General features: G+C 46.3%; 1 protein-coding gene across 28 annotated transcripts in view; it reads left to right on the top strand.

Annotated features, from left to right (window-relative positions):
• The window catches only part of LPP (LIM domain containing preferred translocation partner in lipoma), a 352923-nt gene that overhangs the window by 12775 nt on the left and 324274 nt on the right, over positions 1–15874 (top strand). For 16 of the 28 annotated variants that reach the window (XM_085587221.1, XM_085587207.1, XM_021536844.3 and 13 more), the window contains exon 1: positions 8678–8775. The exons of 3 other annotated variants lie outside the window; for them this stretch is intronic. The gene's annotated coding sequence lies outside the window, so the exon portion shown is untranslated. Of the gene's footprint in view, positions 1–8282; positions 8414–8677; positions 8776–9078; positions 9217–9296; positions 15873–15874 lie in introns of those variants that run through there. 9 more of the 28 variants (XM_085587211.1, XM_085587219.1, XM_085587193.1 and 6 more) reach the window with 4 other exon arrangements.

The raw sequence follows: 15874 nt of genomic DNA, 5'->3' as shown, positions 1-15874 counted from the left end.
GAGAGAGTCCTTCCAAGTTTTGTTCAAACTCCCTTTCAGACATCAGGAGTTCTTTATCTCAGCTGTCTATCTAGGAAAATATTTACCCATTATAATGACCTAATCACAGGAAAGGGCCAGGGCCCAATTTTCTCATTTGCCTGCCTGTCTCATTGTGGGGTGAGGCTTGATGCAGGGTGTGTACCAGTCCCAGATCCCTGTGCAGAGCATGCAGGTGGTGCTCAACACCAATAGTATTAACCAATGCAATGCTCTGGGTGCTGGGGACAGAGTCTGGGTGCTCTCAAATGTTGCCTTGTGATATACAGCTTCTCCATCAAGGCCTTCCTATCATTTGGGCAGCATGGCCATGTCTTCTAGGAATCTGTGTTGAATACCAAGGTGGCTAAAGCAAGGCTGAGTTGATGGTTGTTCCTACCTGAATGTAAAAAATGAGTGAAAGATCTTAACTGAAAGACATTGGATCCATTCTGCTTAGGACAAAAGCAGAGCAGGAAAGAGCCCAGATGAAGTTATGGACATTCAAAGAGTTGAGCTGCTGTGTTTCCATAGGTGAAGTTGCAAGATGATCCCTCTGTAATAAGATAGGGTGGGAAAGGTTATATAATTAGGTTGCTTGTTGCCCTAAGCCCTCCTTCTCTGTAAGCTAAATAAAACAAATGCTTCAAGGATAGGTCATTATCAATGATCAGCTGCCCAAAGGGAGGAAACAGAGGGTGGTAAACAGCTAACACATGGGTGTAGACAGCTTTTGAATGAGTGGAGAAAGGTGGCATTTTTCAGTCTATGGCTGGGAGAGGTGAGATGTTGAACAGGTGAGATGGGCCTGCAGAAGTTCTGAAAATGTTAGAACCTTGTGGCTGAAATGTAGACAGGATAACACAAATACCAATTGGATTGTTTTTCTTCTTTTCCCTGCAGTAGGTGTGAGACTAAGAAACAAAGGTGGCACCAAAATGTCATCTTTCCTGAAGCTTTGGAGCCATTTGACTATCTCTAAAAGCTCTGTGCAGGTCTTGTATTTGTAAGCACATTGCTTCAGATTCACAGCCTCAGCTAGCCCTTGCTAGGAACCTTACCACATTCCTGGAGCTATGGTGGCTGTGGCATCAAACAGATATTTGAAGTGCTCTGAGAGATGGGACAGAATACACATAGGTGACTCTGACATCTTAAGGATTTGGCCGAGGCACCAGTGAGATCCTAAGGTTTCTCCAGTGCAGCCACAAGCCCAGTGTTCTCAAATTAATACTTTGAAGGAAAGATGGTGCTTCCAGCACACATTTACTCTCAAATTGTCCACTAGATTAGAGACAATTTGGAAGAGATCTATAAACAATCTGGTTTAGCTCTCTGCAGACATTCCTCTCCAGCCACAAGCAGCTCATGAGCAGTTTGAGCCCAGCTCCGGTGCCAGGGATCTGTCACCTCACTGGCAGCAGGGCTGGGCTGTCTCCTTGGTGATCCAAATTTTTGATGGTGTGAGGAAATGCACATTCAGGGATGGCTGAGCTCAGGGATACTGAGGTACCCTGTACTGCCTCTGTGTTCCAAAGTGAGACAGAGTAAATGGAGCAGCCTGTGGGCAGAGATGCTCTTGGTCAAGGTCAAACATGGGTTGAAATGGATCTATAGAAATTCTTGAGTCAGTCCATACTTGTGTGCTATAAGGTATACGGAGTTCTGAGGGTAGCTAATGGAGGTAAGGAGTCCATTACTTTCATAGCCCAGCGTGATCTCCCAGAGCCCAGGGAAGGGCTGTTGTCTCCTTTTATTGATGGTGCACTGAGGCACAAAGCTTCAGAGTACTGGGGAGAAACATGTTGGACAAATGTTTCTCATTAAGAAATGTTTATTTGTCAGACATGATTCCTTTCATGTAGTGCACGTGGGAGTGTATCCATTTTAGCAAGATACTCTAGGAAATGTTTTCTTGGAATCAGCATGGAATTTCTGGCTGAGGTGGTCCTTTGTTGTGGCATGGTTATTCCTGGGCTGGCTGGGAGTCTGTAGGTCAGGTCTTGGAGCTGAGGCTAGCAAGGTGGGGAATTAAAACAGGCAAGCTGATTCTCAGTCACTTCTGGCTCTGTGATGTGTTTTTCACTGCATGCTTTTTTGTCCTTTGTTACAAGGGAGAAAGTCCTCCAAAATGTTGAGAAGTTCTGTTTTTGTTGCAGTAGAGATGAGATAGATTCCTGACTCTCCAAGATGTTGGCAAATGGTGAAAGCTTTTCCAGCTCATTTCAAGCTGCAATTTTCCCCAAGTCCCACATCTGTTCTATTGCAGAGCTGCATACTTAACCCTGGTTTTCTGTATAGAAAATTAAGTAAATAAAACAATTTGCTTTTGAAAACTATTACTGCCTCATCATCTGGTGGAGAAAGGGCAAAGCCAGAAACTGGAGGCCCAGCAGCCATGTCCTCTCCTTTTGACCTCATTGTCCTCTGTTTACAAGCTCGTATGTCAGATTGGTCACAGCTCTCAATTCTCAAGGCAGTTGTTTTCCAAATGAAATACTTTTCTTTACATGATTTTCTTTGTATATATCTTTAGTATAAACCAAAGTAACCTGTTGCTTCTTCAAGGCTTTAAATAATTTAGGATGTCTGTAGGTGTTTTGAAGCACTCCACACAGGACACCTCCTGAGCCTGCAACCCCAGAGTTTCGCTGTTGCATAGGGCACTGTCTGATGGCACCATGGGATCTGGGCTACCTAATAGCCCAATATCCACCTCAAGTTACTGGGAACATCCACCTCAAGTTACTTGTCTTTGCCATTACCAACTGCACAGCTTTTGATTTCTTAAACTCTTCTCATCAATCCTGTTCTTTGCTCAAGTCTGCCCAAAGGCTCAGAAAGGGAAATGGAAATGTCCAGGGGTCAAGCAGAGAAATCAAGTTCAGATGAAAACTATCAAGAGAGAATGTGTTGCCTCTGAGCAGGGTGGTCAGAGGGTCACTGGCTTATTTTCCAGTCTTGCCAAAAAACTCCTCTTGGATCTGTTCAATGCAGCAATGCAGCTCAGACTGATTTTCATCCAGAAGAGCTCTTCATATTTTAATTTTGGTTTGCTTTTTATTTTCCTTTGTTCATTGTGAATTATTTATCCTGTGTTTCACCAAGGGAGTCTAATTTTCTTTTCTTCTTCCTTCCTAATATTTAAAATCTCTCTAGGTGTCTCTGCAATACACCCATGTTCCCTGATTGAAGGAGTTACAGACAAAATCCACAGTTGGCATTTTTAGCTTACAGAGATAACATTTTGTGGCTGTATACATTTCTATGTGCTGTAACTCTATTTACTTTAGCAGAAGAGTCCTTAAGATTGACGAATGAAGAAGCATCTTTAAAATATCTATCTTGCAAATGTGTTAATGCCTATATAGGTTATATGTCCCTGTGGAAATAAGAAGAGGCATTCTTTTAATAAACAATGGAGTGCATCCAGTTTTTCTTCCTACTTAAGTTATTTCCAGCACATTCACTAAAATGCTACCAGATTCAATAATATTTGTCTTTTTCTTGGCTTCTTACATATATAGCTTTCTTCCATGACAACAAGTCCAAGATTTTTTGGAGCTGAAGCAGGAATGATGATGTGTTTTTGTTGTTGTTGTTCTTCTAACCAGCTGTCTTTGCTCATCTTGCTGTCACTAGGAGAAGACATCTGCTTAGTACATTCAATATTTTCACTTTGATTCTCAACAGGGAGGTCAGAGCCCATGCAAAAATGTCCCCCAAAATATTTTGTTACCACAAATATTTCTTTTAAGACTGGGGTACTTTGTTTATTCAGTGTAGGCTCCATAAATTATTTAACTGATTCTCTTCCTGTAAAGCAAAGCACTCATGATTTCTGTGCTCAGATCTGGACATGAGACATTTACCATTAGTGAGATACTGTGCAAGATATTGGATGGTATAAAATACTAAGTCTAGTGTTTGTACTTCTGCTTTAATTATTACACATCATTCTGATGAGATACTAGAACTTTGCTTTTTTCCCCCCACTAAACTGAGACCCAGAGAGTGAGGATTGTTAATGAAATTATGAACTTCTTTACAAATTCTTTGTGTTAATTTCATTAGAATTCATTAGAAAAAAATGAGTAGTGCTAGTAATGGTTTGGATATGCCAAAATGCTTCGGGCAGTTCTTTCTTCTAGTACTAGCTAGTCCCCTTCCTCATTAACCAAAGATACAGTCTAGCAAAACGCTTCAATCCTTAAATCCACCCTGTTCAATGGAACGCTTAAATCTAAGCTGAAATCTCTCTGGGCTCAAATTGGATTTAAGCGTGTCCTTAAAATGAAGTGTGTTACACTAACACATTGCTCAGCTGTACTTCTCAGCACTGGAATATAGCAGTTTTACAAAACTTTACCATTCCTGAGGCACAGGCTACTATGGCCTAGAGTGTAGATGAAGCAGAGCAGGGAGTGGAGCCTAAAATGTTTGCAGGAAGGTTTATGCTTTCCTGAGCTACCCCAAACTCACCGTGGACAACAGTGAAATTATATGGAATTAGACAGGACTGGTGGCCAGGTAAAACTGAGCATCCTGTGAACCACTTGCAACTCCGAGATGTGCCCAGAGACGGAGGGTTTGATGATGGCTACTATCTCTGATACACTCACAGAAAATTGGGGAGTTAGTTGGCAACTGTATTTCTCACCAGTGAAGATTCCCCTGGGGTTTTGGCCCAGTCTCAATTGCTGTCAGAGATCTGTGACTCACTAAAGCCTGCTCAGTACCGTGCCTTGCATTCCTGTCTGGGTGCAAACATATCTGCAAAGTGGGGAATGACAAAGCTTAGCCCCACTGCTGTTTCTAGATTCGTTCCACCAGGCAGCACACGTGGATCTCTGCATCAGAAACAAGCACCCTGTTGGGAAATTAATTCAGTCTTGCAGGATGAGTCTTTTCTCGCCCGTCTGCCTAGTATCCATGCTGGTGTTTCCTCATTCCTTCCCCAGTGCCACAGGAATGCTGCTGCTGTGAGCTCAGGTTTTGCATGCGCTTCCAAGAATGCCCTTCAGAGACTGAAGGGTCAAGTGTGACACTGCATGTCTTGCTGGAAACTGGCGTCCTCCTGGCAAGGTGGAGGAGGAGTGCTGTGGTTTGGGGCAGAGGAGTCTCCAGTTGATCTAACACTAATTGCATCTGATCCTTGTCTGTAAATTAGGTGGCAGCTTTCCCAAAAACACATGCTTAGTGTGTTTTCCAGCCTCTTTGGCTTTTACACACAGAAGAATTAGTTCACCAGGTGGGTGACTTTCCTGTTGTTCTGGAATTGTTGCTAGTGAGGGAATATCTCAGTTCCCCACAATTTCATCTGATTAAGAGCTGACTTGCAACAAAAGCGACTTGGGTTAGAGATAAAGCAAACATATCCAGCCGTGAAATTCTGGAATGGATCCTCTAGATATTCTTATGAGTAGGGTAGGTGAACCCCTGTCAGTTTAGGCAGTGCTGCTCCTGCTTTATGGCCTGAGAGGTGGAATTCCTGCAGCTTCCCATCCTGAGTTTTTTGTTTTGTGATTTTTTTTGCATATGAAATCTCACTGAAAAGGAGAGACCCAAACTGAAAAGCAAGGTTTCATTTGCTGACTTCTGGAAACTTTGCACAGAATGGGGTTTGATAGGAGGTCATGATGTGTCATTCCCTGCTTTAAACCTTGTGCTGTGGATTTCTAAGGGCTCCTGTAGACATGGGAAGGTGAACTGACTGGTTTCAGTCACACAATACAGGGAAAGTAGGAGCAGAAGCCAAGTTTCCAATCTCCTAGTCATGCACCTTAAACACTAAAAAACTTAATTTCCTTGAATTAATACTGGTCCAGGCTGACTCCTGTATTCCTGCCTCCTGACTGGCCTATGCAATGTCAGGCATTTCAGTCTTTTGCTGTTTAATTCATTTTGCTGCTATGGTGCAGGGTGCAGTAGATATTACCAAAGGAATGATTGTATGTTTGCCAATGTTTTTGATTCTTTCCAGGCAAAGAGCAGATTTTCACAGCCAGGCTCGACACCTTGAATTTTCTACTTTCATTTCCAAAGTGTATGATATTGGTCATGATAGGAAACTGAAAAAAACCCCAGAAAATTCATGCTGTGTTTGACAAGGCAGTGACCATTCTGGGCAGCACGTCACAAGGGTAATGGGCTGCAAATCAAACTTCTGCTGCTGTGCTGCAGAGGATTAGTCACAGTTCATCTACCAGCAAAATGGAGGTAGTAGTAGTTACTATCTCAAACTCTGGAGGCTCAAAGCTTAAAACTTTTGGGATGATTTAAAGGACGCTGCTATGGATGGGCACAGTATTCTATCTTCTGTTAACAGCACTGGAAAATTTCATAAGCTTGATGGATAAAGAAGCAATAATTGTTGGATATGGGACCAGGAAAATATTTGACCACTGGTTTTGTCTGAATTAGTAAATGAAGAACAGTTGTCTCATCTTGGGCCAAAGGGGTTTTTTAGTGTTCATATACTTCCCCTAGGTATCAGTGACACAACACAAGGACTGTTACAGCTCTGCAAGAAAACTTGAAGAAAGAAAAGCAAAAGAGGCAACAGCTCCTGTGTCTATCTTCTGTTGAGAGCTCCACCATGCTGAGACTGACAGACATGGGTGCCAGGAAACCCCTGGTTATGACCACCTGCTCCTAGTGGAAGAAAATCCCATTGTGACTTATCCTCAGGGTGCAATGGAGGAGCACGAGCTCACAGGCCAGCACTCAGCTGGGACAGGTGAACTGTGGGTTTTGCAGGAGGGAACTGAACCTGGGTTTACAGAGCCTCAGGCAAAGGCTTTGGCTGCTCAGCTTGAGCTGGTGCTACAGTCTCCTCCATCTGGAAATCAGCCGTGCCTGTGTCTTTCACAAGAGGCCAGGTTCACAGAGCACTGCTGGCTCTCTAGGTAACACCTATGGCACTGGGTGACTCATGTGCTCTTCAGCTTTGGGCACTGGGTGACTCATGTGCTGTTCAGCTTTGGTTTAGGATCTCAGCAGGGTTTAAACACCAGGTAGGCAGCTAGGACAAGGCTGGGGTATTTCTAGTCATAGTCCTAATGCTTAGAAAACACCTGCAGCCATGACTGCTCATGCAGATTTAGCTGCAGTGCTTCTAAGGAGACAATCTGGCCCTGGCATGCCTCTGTTCCTGGGGGGAATTTAACACCCCTGGTAAACAGGGCCAGCGTGAGACACCAAATCAGCCCTAGAGGGGGAGATTGCACTGAGGACTAAATTTGGGAATGCGACACTTTCCCTTCTGAGGAGTCTGTCAGAGTGGGGTGAAATCTCTGATTGGGAAGTACACTGGTTTTGGCAGCCAGGGAAGGTGGAGAGAGGTTGAATCACAATTCTCTGCTGCAGCTTAAGTATTTTAGGCACTGACTATCCTTTTTTTTGTGTCCAAATGAGCAATCTTGCCCTCCTGGGGCTGTCAAGCGCTGACTGTGGACATTAAAGGTGGTAATGGGATAAGATGTAAGCACCTTCTTGAAAGCACACACCAAAGCCCTTTATTTTAAAAATGAAATACATTTGAAGTGCCTACAAACTAACCCAGCAATCTCTTTCCAAATCAGTAAGGTTTGGCAAGGCTCCCCTCCACAGCCTGAACACAATGTAACCCTTCTGTCTTCCCGTTCTCTTCAGGGCAGATGTAGATACCGAACAGCTACTTTAAGAGTAACATTCCATTATAAAAACAATCACACTCAACATCCCAATTTATTTTAATTGCAGTCCTTAGAAATAGCCACAAAACAATCAAACAGAGAGCAATCAGAAAATAGTTTCCCTCCCCCCTCTCTTTAGTATTCACGACAAGTCTGGTTTTGAATCTGTGAAGAGGCAGCTCCTTTAGAACTCCCTGCACCTTTTTGACCTCCCCTCACCTTGTTCTTTGCCCCAGCTGGGGAACAACAGATTAAAAGCTGGTTGGAGAAGCACCTAAAGAATCAAAAGGAGCCCTGGACAAAACTTCCCTGTGAAAAGTTGGATCCTGCAAGGCACAGGGTGCATTTCTGGGCCTGCGGCTCTCCTGGCTCCGGGATGCAGAGCAGGAAGGTGATGCTCACCGGGTCGGGGCCGCCTCCATCCCCGTTCCCCCCCGCCCAGGTACCGGGAGCCGCCGCCGCCCGCGCCCCCCCAGCCGCGGCGCAGCGCAGCCCCCTCCCGCCGTGCGGCCGCCCCGGCCCCGGCCCCGGCCCCAGCCCTTACATGGACAAATCTGCCTGCAGGGAAAGGCAGGAATTTGGGCCCTTGACGTCAGCCGCGGGCAGAGCGCGGCAGCCCGGCAGAGCGGGAGGCAGCGGCCGCCGCTTTCGCTTTTTGTTCCGGGGCCGTCCCGCCGAGCTGGGGGCCGCCGGCCGCCCCTCCCTGCGCCCCAGGGGAGGTAAGGGCCGGGGGGGGCGCGGCCGGGGGGATGCGAGGAGGCTGACGGACCGGAGGCAGGCAGGGAGGGAGGGAAGGAGGGAGGGATGTGCGGGGCGGAGCGCGGGAGGGGCTGCCCGGGAGACGCGGCGGGAGCGGCGCGGGGGTACCGAGCCGGGAGCGCGGGAGGGGCGGCCCGGGGCACGCCGCGGGGCAGGGGCGCGGAAGGGGCCGCCGGGCGGAAGGAAGGGGCCGGCGGCGGGGCCGGGGGCGGGCGGTGCGGGGCGGCTCCGGGGGGCGGTCCCGGTGCCGCCCCCGGCCCGCCCCTCGCCGCCTCCTCCCGCCGCCGCCGCCGCGCTCGCCTCCGCTGCCTCCTCCCCCGAGGTATTGTTGCAGATAATAACTTGCCCCCTTCCTCCCCCCACCCCCGTCCGCCCGCCGAGGCAGCTGTGCCACAGCTGGAGCCCCCGGCCGGGGCGGGGAGCGCTGCCGGCCGCCCGGGGGGGCCGCCCTGGCTCCTCCCTCCGCCCGGGGCGCCGCGGCCGCCGGAGGGGCCGGCCCGGCGCGGTGCGGCTCGGCCGCGGGGCGGGGGCAGCGCCGGTGCCCGGGGCAGGGGGAGCAGCGCCGGTGCCGGGCGGCCCCGCTGCCCGAGTCCCGGTGCCCGGGCCGGGCCGGGCCGGGCCGTGCCGCAGGTGCACCTGGCCCGGGCGGGGGCTGCCGCAGCCCCGCCCGCCGACCCCCGCCCGCGGCTCGTAGTAAATAACAAGTTGAGTAAAGCTCCGGCAGCTTTTTATATGCCGGGGGAGGCCCTGCCTTCCCCACCAGGTAAGGACGGAAAAGTTTCCCACACCCTGACGTCACCCACGGCTTTTTTTTTTTTAACTTTTTTTTTCGTATAAGTTTTTTTTTTTTTTGCCCTCCCCATTTCTTGCTCTGCTCTTTTGAATAGGCAAACCTTACTCCTGCCATTGCTCAGGAGCACTCCTCGCGCCCCGCGGCTGTGCTGGGAAGCCGGCAGTGCTCCCAAGGAGCCGTGGATGAAGCAACTCCTGCCTAATTGCTCTGCCGCCTGTACCTCCAGGTGCAGCTTGGCCCTGCCGGTGAAACAAACGAGAGTTGGCTTCTTCTGCTTTGTTTTGATTATTTTTTGTTTGTTTCTTTTTTCCTACACCTGTAGGAATTGACTTATTAGCCCAGTTGTGGTGTTCTTGGGTTAATTTCCTGTCTGTTTCTTTCTGTTTTGCTAGGCAATTGGTACACAAAAGTTTAAGGAGCTTGCAGGAGCCATAAAACCTTCTGGTGTGTCTCCCTGCATATCTGCAACACCTTGGTCCCTCTGCACAAACGGGTTTTGACCCATGCGAAAAAGTCTCACATAGAACCCACAAGTGTTTTTGGACACATTCCAGGATTTCTTTGCTTCCCTGAACTTACCTGTAGAATTTGTGCTTGTACATTCCAGGGGTTTCTGGGGTAAGAGCTGAGAGAGTGGGGAGTGCCTGGGAGCTGGGTGATACATCAGGTGCCAGCTCACCAAGTAGTTAGAGAAGTGGGATATTAGGAAAGCATGGGAACATGCAAAGCTGGAGAAGAGGACACAGCATTTCATCTCTATGTTAATAATGTGGCTGTGTTCTTGCTGAAAAATGTTGGCTGCTGTCCTGTGTGTAGTTCAGCCTGCTGTGCATCAGGACAGTTTAGGGATGTGGGGGACTTTCTAATTATCCCCACTGTTGCTGAAGCACGACTGGCCCACACAAAGCTAAAATAGTACTCTGTGATTTCCCTTGGGAAATATGTGTGTCTGTGGATAAAGATTTATTGTTGAAAGTTTCCCTCTGTCTGTTGGCTTGGTCTGTCTCACCCTGCCCACCCCATGACCTTACAGCCTATTGCTCCTAAATTTAATTAGCTCTGTTATTCCCCTATTTCAATTATTTAGCCTTTGTTGGAGGGTTTTTCCCTGAGGGATGGGCTATCAGAAGCTCATGGTGTGGGTGGTGGCCACAGAGCCACCTGCCATCAAACCCCTACCCTCCCTGTCAAATCCTGCCTTTAACTTTGTTATGGTGCAGGTGCTGCTAATGGGCCCCTCAGGCCTATTACCGTTGTTCCATGATGCTGTCTGTGATATGCAGTTGTGAAACCAGGAAAAATGGGCAAAAGTCTGGCTCTACACTGGCAAGTCAGAAGGGATATTTGGATCTTGGGAATTGTGGTTAGTTTACCTGTTTGTGTCCTGGAAATTTGCAGAGCACATTGTATTTCCAAGTTGGATTCCTCTGAGAAGCACCTTCAGCTGTGCTGCATTAGTGAGGTAATGGGCACAACCAGGAACTGGTGCAATGTAATTCAAGCTTTCAAGCAGTGTAATGGCAGATTCAGGTGTGTATCCCTTGCTAAAGCACTTGCTTTTCTAGGATATTCAGAAGCAAAGCTCCAGAGCTGGACTAGTGAGTTTTGCAAGCTACCTAATAATGTTGGTTGCAGTTTCAGGGGAGCTGGACTGCTTTTACATATATTATCGTCAGTATGTATTTTTAATTATGACTTCTAGTAAGAATTATGGTGTGGGGGTTCATGCTCAGAGTGAAGACACCTGTTTGAAGCTTGGCTGTTACCTTGTTTGTTAAAATCACTTGTGTCTACCTTAATGCCTTACTATGAAACTTAAGTTTAATACTCTTGTGATCAGTCAAATTTTGTGTATGCAGTTTTGGAGAGGAATAGTAAGAATGGCTGGGAGCTGGAAACCTGAGGGAGTTTTATGAGCAATATGGGATCACTCCTATTAAAAGGATGCATGTTAGAAAGGTGTCAGAGAAACAGTGAGTGCTGTGGAAAAGGGATGTCTGTTCCTTTGTAAAAATGAAAACCAAGGTGAAAGTGGTGGATTCAAAGTGAAGAAAGTTCAGTGTAACTAATGGTGGATTTATGATGGAGAATGTTGCTAAGAACAAGAGTTTAGCCAAGTCTGAAAAGAAGATGGGATGGCTGTATGAGTGTCAGGTGCATTGGGAGTTATACAGACCTGTAGTGGTGCCTGTTGTATCATAAATATCTGATTGGAAAGAAGAAACAGTTTCATGTAGGTTTCCATGAAGCATCTCTGGCTGACACTAGATAGACACAGATAGAGAAAAGCAATATCTTGGGTGGATGACAAATTGTTCCAAGAACACAGTTTCTGTGTGCCTGTGGAAACAAATACCCTCAGGGTGCCCGCAGTGGTTTCTCTATTGCTCTGCCTATAATGGTTGTGTGAACAATACATTCTCAGTGGCGTTTTGCTGCTCCTCAAGCTTCTGAAAGCCTGACCCACACAGCTCTGCCTTTTGCCTACTGAGCTCTTCTCTCCTTGACATGGCTTTGAGAAACACTTGCACACTCTGCTCTGGCTGGCCCCAGATGCTGGGTTTCACCTTTAACTGATTGTCCAGGCTCTGCTGTGCTCTGTGGCAGCCCTGCTAAGGTGGAGCTAAGTCTCTGTGAATGTGTGGAGAGGTTCTAAAGATGGCATCAGGATATTCTGCGATTCTTTAGATATGTGTGTGCTTTTTAGGTACTTTGTTTTTGATGGGGAAAAACCTTGAGGAAAGTAAGATGAATACGAAGTCCGTGTGACCCAGCAGAAGTCTGTGATTCAGCATCTGTGTTTGCTGTGTGCACATGTGAGTGTGACAATGATGCTCCTGTCTGCAAGACAAGGTCCTCCACACTCAGTCTTTCACCCCAGCAGCTTCCTCATCTCCCTTTGCTCTTGTATCAGCATAGTTCTGTGAAAAGCTAGAGACTGCAATTGCAGCCGGAGCAGAGGAGGAAGGAGCAAAGGAGATGGAAACCATAAATTATGAAAGGATGTGGGCTATCTGATGCACAGATTCACAAGGAACAATGCCTTTAAAGAGTGTGGGTTATACATAGGAAAACACTTTAACTTTACAAACAAGGGTTCCAGAGAAGGGATTGGAGGGAAGATCTTGTGCTTGGTGTCCATGTGTGCATTGGAGGAGAGAATCAGTAAAGTTTGAAGAGCTTAGCATTTTCCTCTTTCTGATTTAGGAAGTTCTTTGTTTTGCAAAATAGAAACAAACAGAGAAAAGAAAACAACAAATCAAACCGAAAACCACAGACCAGAAAAAACCCCACAAAACATTATAGCTTTTGAGAGCTTATGTCTTCCTGAGAAGCAGAGTTTAACAGGGTTGGTTCTTTTCATTCATCCTGCTCCTGCGTATGGCAGGCCATGTACAGCTGGCGATGTTTTCCAGTGCAAACTTGAAAAAAAAATAAAACCCGTTACTCACACTTAATCATTGCAATTAAGGTTATCGGTAGAGACAACACAGTGGAGATGCTGTTTTGATCTTCAGGAGCTGGTTTCGATCAGGTTCTGAGCAACTGCAAGAGCTGGCACGAAAATTGTAGTTTTTTAAGTCACTGTCAGCAAGTCTCTGTCATTTTAGACTGTCAGTATCTGTTGTTGGGATCTGTGGGTGACAGTGACACACACGTGTGAGTCAGAAGATCTCCCAAACTATCACAATATGCTCAGAGAAGGAAAACAAACATCGGTGGAGTTGTGGGCTGCTGATAACCTTTTCTTAGACAATGTTGTAAGCTTTTGAGTGTTGCAGGCTGTTAGGATGTTTTCTGTTGCCCTTGATGGCATAAGGGAACCTTGGAATACTGTGATTCTTCAGCAAATCCATAAATTACTTAGGTTGGTTTGGGGGCAGGGAGGGAGGCATGAGGGTCTCTGGCTTACGCCAGTTTTGTTGCTGGGGCCATCAGCCCTCCTTGGGGTTTGCAGATCTGGCTCAGAGAATCCTGTCTTGTACCTTGGAGAGTTTATGCACATGAGCATCCCCTAAGTAGGTGCCATTCAGCTCCTGGCTGCCTTCTTCCCCTTGCTCCTCCTGCTCAGTGATGCTTCAAAGCAGGAAAACTTCTGCCAAATCTTGGATGATTTTCCTGCCAGTGGAATAGTTAGTTGAGATTTAATATGGCCATTATCTTTAGGTAATAAAATATCAGCTAACTTGCCATAACTATCTTGTTTAATGTCTATTAAAAGCCCCACATACTTCGCTCACTGGGTGAAATTTAATAGAAGTTCATCTAAGCATTTACTGCTTATTTAATTTAAAAATAAGTTGATCTCCATGACTGGAGTAACAGGCACTGAGGATTTAATTAACATTTAGTAAACTGCCCTGTTAGCTCTGAATTGCACAGTCAGGTCTTGTTTATGCATCAATTTGTAACTACTCTCTCCTTTTTAAATTTTTTTTTTTTTTTTTTTGGCCATTTGATCTCATTGTGGGGAGCAGGAGTCATCTTCTGTTCTCCCTCTGCTCCTGATATCTTCTCACAGGCTTGTCAGGGCTGGGGGCTGGAATACTGCCAAGGAACCAGGACCCAGCTGCTCAGCTGTGAGACCAGCCCAGAGAGCTGGGCACAGGCAGGTGGGGTGGAGGAGACTGAATTGACAGGCTGTCCCACAGGCCTTGAAAAGGGATCTGTGCAGCCCCATGGGGTGGGTAGGCTTGCACTGTGTGGTGTGTTAGAGATGGTCCAGTTTTAAACCTTCCCTTAAACTCGGCTCTGTGATGTTTAAGTATCTCCTGTAGGGCTTTTTCAGTGGTGTGGCTGCTGCATGGAATTCAGGCTGGTGAGGTTTGCTTTTTGGATGGAGAATGTTGAGGTGTTGTTACAGGTGACTTGTGGGTGGTCCTGCTGCAGTGGCTGTGGTGGTTGTGCCCCAGCTGGGATGGTTTCAGTGTCAGTAATGTGCATGTGCATTTTCAACGTGCTGTGTGCACGTACCCTAAGGAGATCTCTGTTTCAGCAGTTTATTACCTCACCTTAACAGATTTGAATTACTCCACTTAGTGAGGCATGAATGAAAGCAAGGAGTCTCCCAGATAGTGCAGGCCACGGCGTCTGGATTGGGAGAGTGATTGAATTAGCAGTTGATAAGGGGTTGTAGCTCCAGCTGCTGCATCATCACTGCCTCACTAGCCTGGGTGTCACTGAAGTTCCTGTTCAAGCTTTTTGCTGAAGGACATCAGCTGGCTTGGGTTTGACATGCCTTGTTGTTTGAGATAAGACTTGATTTGCTTATCGTGGGTTTGGGCAAATCTTGAGAGATACCTCAAAGTATTAGTGTGGCCAAGACAAGCCTATAATCTGGATATCCCTAGAAAAAAATGGATAGTGATTGTGGCAGCCATGTGGCAAATCTGTAGTTGTTTGCATGCTGAAAACTTTGTTAAAAGAATGGTGTTTAAGTTGCAAAGTCCAAGTGCTCCAAAGCTATGAAATGCCAGAATGAAAGTCATTGAAATCTTAATTTCAGCCTCCCCTGCAATCAGGTTTTATGATATAGCCACTTAATTGCCAGGGCACCTACTCTGTGTCCAGAGTGGAAGGTGATACTTAATGAGCATCTATTCTGTTGCTTTTCTCTTTGTGCAGTGTGTGGCCCCAGGCTTTGTTTACCATGTACTGTTCAAATTCTAGACAGAATGCAGTTATTAATTTTCTTTTGTGCTTTTCTGGAGCACTCTTTGCTTTTTCAGTGGAGCACTTTGGAAGTTGGAGGAACTACTTCTGTAATGCCTTCCCAATGTGAAGGAAAATTATTCTTGCCATTTTACTGGTAGGACACAGGCTTGGAGAGGCATGAAACTCTGTCTCAGATCACCCTTGACACTAAAATCATGGAGTAAAAAGGAGTTAGACCAATGTTGTTCTCTTAAGTGTGCAGTCATAACTGATAATAAAGCAAAGAAATGGTTGGGAAGAATTGTTTGTAATTACAGACTGAAGTTAACATCCTTTCTGCTCAGCTCCGGAGATTACTCTGAACTGTTCCTTGCACTTATGCTTATCTTCTCCCATATTTCCTGCTGTACCTGCCTCTTATGCTTATCATCATTATCTTTGAGTGGGGGCAAAGCCTGTACTTACCTTGCGTGAGTATTAAAATACCTAGCTTAGTGTGGAAGCTGGTCTTTGCCTCTGGCATTTGGAGGCTAGAGCAGTTTAATGCTGTTGGAACTGAAATGTGGTGGTGAGGAGGTCTAGAAATGAGACACAGGGGTGGTTAAGGTCCAGGGGGTATTTATGTATAAAAACATCTTTCAGAGAGTAGAAGCCATGAGGACTTCACATCATCTGCTAGATGCTTTCTCAGTGACTTGTTTTACGATGTACAGTGTGACTGACATTTTTCAGGGTTGAAACTTCTTTTAAAGCTTCAGTTGAAGCTGCTTTTAAGGCTTATTCATCACTTCTGATTCTGCAGGCTATGTTTTTGGAGAATGAGAATTATGCCTTCCTTAGCACAGTTTCACTTTGGTGCTTTTTCAGAGAATCCATTTCTTTTTCGAGTTCCTTGGGATGCAGAGCAGAGCTGGGAAAACACGACATTGCATCTTTGCCATTTAAGGAGGTCTTGGTGAACCTTCTGCATAGT

This window comes from Lonchura striata, chromosome 9 (assembly GCF_050655825.1).
Source record: "Lonchura striata isolate lonStrDom1 chromosome 9, ASM5065582v1, whole genome shotgun sequence".
NCBI classification, from domain to species: Eukaryota; Metazoa; Chordata; class Aves; order Passeriformes; family Estrildidae; genus Lonchura; species Lonchura striata.
This window is presented reverse-complemented; position numbering and strand designations above follow the sequence as displayed.